Raw genomic sequence first — 2,500 nt, 5'->3', positions numbered from 1 at the left:
GTTGCATGCAGGGTTCGAACCCGCTATACTCGGCTCTTCGTAAATTACCTGTATGGTGCCCTAGACCACTACACCACAGAGACTATAAAATCCTTGAAACCTGGAATCGAACTGATTCCCGAGGGAAGGAAGATCACTTATTACGGCGATCCGAATTCCTGTTTTACTCAAGGACCAGCCCACCAGTGGTATGGGGTAAGGACCAGGACGAACCCCTTTCACGCTTATCGCCATTGTAACTATAAGGGAAATACGCTAATGGCAGCGACATCAAACCAATAATTTTTATGACAGTTGCATGCAGGGTTCGAACCCGCTATACTCGGCTCTCCGTAAATTACCTGTATGGTGCCCTAGACCACTACACCACAGAGACTATAAAATCCTTGAAACCTGGAATCGAACTGATTCCCGAGGGAAAGAAGATCACTTATTACGGCGATCCGAATTCCTGTTTTACTCAAGGACCAGCCCACCAGTGGTATGGGGTAAGGACCAGGACGAACCCCTTTCACGCTTATCGCCATTGTAACTATGAGGGAAATACGCTAATGGCAGTGCCATCAAACCGATAATTTTTATGACAGTTGCATGGTGGGCTGGTCCTTGAGTAAACACAGGAATTCGGATCGCCGTAATAAGTGATCATCCTTCCCTCGGGAATCAGTTCGATTCCAGGTTTCAAGGATTTTATAGTCTCTGTGGTGTAGTGGTCTAGGGCGCCATACAGGTAATTTACGGAGAGCCGAGTATAGCGGGTTCGAACCCTGCATGCAACTGTCATAAAAATTATCGGTTTGATGTCGCTGCCATTAGCGTATTTCCCTCATAGTTACAATGGCGATAAGCGTGAAAGGGGTTCGTCCTGGTCCTTACCCCATACCACTGGTGGGCTGGTCCTTGAGTAAAACAGGAATTCGGATCGCCGTAATAAGTGATCTTCCTTCCCTCGTGAATCAGTTCGATTCCAGGTTTCAAGGATTTTATAGTCTCTGTGGTGTAGTGGTCTAGGGCGCCATACAGGTAATTTACGGAGAGCCGAGTATAGCGAGTTCGAACCCTGCATGCAACTGTCATAAAAATTATCGGTTTGATGGCGCTGCCATTAGCGTATTTCCCTCATAGTTACAATGGCGATAAGCGTGAAAGAGGCTCGTCCTGGTCCTTACCCCATACCACTGGTGGGCTGGTCCTTGAGTAAAACAGGAATTCGGATCGCCGTAATAAGTGATCTTCCTTCCCTCGGGAATCAGTTCGATTCCAGGTTTCAAGGATTTTATAGTCTCTGTGGTGTAGGGGTCTAGGGCGTCATACAGGTAATTTACGGAGAGCCAAGTATAGCGGGTTCGAACCCTGCATGCAACTGTCATAAAAATTATCGGTTTGATGTCTCTGCCATTAGCGTATTTCTCTCATAGTTACAATGGCGATAAGCGTGAAAGGGGTTCGTCCTGGTCCTTACCCCATACCACTGGTGGGCTGGTCCTTGAGTAAAACAGGAATTCGGATCGCCGTGATAAGTGATCTTCCTTCCCTCGGGAATCAGTTCGATTCCAGGTTTCTAGGATTTTATAGTCTCTGTGGTGTAGTGGTCTAGGGCGCCATACAGGTAATTTACGGAGAGCCGAGTATAGCGGGTTCGAACCCTGCATGCAACTGTCATAAAAAATTATATATATATATATATATATATATATATATATATATATATATATATATATATATATATATATATATATATATATATATATATATATAACGCGGAGAAAAACCTAATGATATACTATAAATTAGATTTTGGCACGGCTTACAGACAGGAAGACCATACCCTTCGTAGGATTATCTTCAGAGGTGTTATACCCAAGGAACCCTACAAAAGGGTCTTACTGAAAGTCTTCAGGCATCCCAATCTAATTGCCTCCCTCATTATAAAAATTAGCACCGTCCCCGAGTGTTCAAAGGAACTTAAACCCGGCGTAGTATATACGTTTCAATGTTCTGAAGGGGCATGCAGGCCCCTCGATTTTAGCTACGTCGGCCATACCCTCATGACCTTAAGAAGACGACTTCAAGCTCTCCGTATGACGGAGCCATCCACCAGCATTTTATTGATGCCCACGATAAGAAGTCACCCCTAGTAGATCTCATAAGAGACACAACGATCATTCACCAAGATGACAATTATGGAAGTTTAGCAGTAGCTGAGGCACACACATATATATACATATGTACACATGTATCAAATTGTGTGTGTGTGTGTGTGTGTGTGTGTGTGTGTGTGTGTGTGTGTGTGTGTGTGTGTGTGTGTGTGTGTGTGTGTGTGTGTGTGTGTGTGTGTGTGTGTGTGTGTGTGTGTGTGTGTGTGTGTGTGTGTGTGTGTGTGTGTGTGTGTGTGTCTGTGTGTGTCTGTGTGTCTGTGTGTGTGTGATCGAGAGTGTGTCGGTTTATATATCTTTATCGGATATGTTGTCGTGTATATTTCACTGTAACATTGATTATC

Source organism: Oratosquilla oratoria, chromosome 26 (genome assembly GCF_046742065.1).
Source record: "Oratosquilla oratoria isolate Oo_2021 chromosome 26, ASM4674206v1, whole genome shotgun sequence".
Taxonomy (NCBI): domain Eukaryota; kingdom Metazoa; phylum Arthropoda; class Malacostraca; order Stomatopoda; family Squillidae; genus Oratosquilla; species Oratosquilla oratoria.
The sequence above is the reverse complement of the archived record's forward strand: the minus strand, read 5'-3'. Positions refer to the sequence as shown.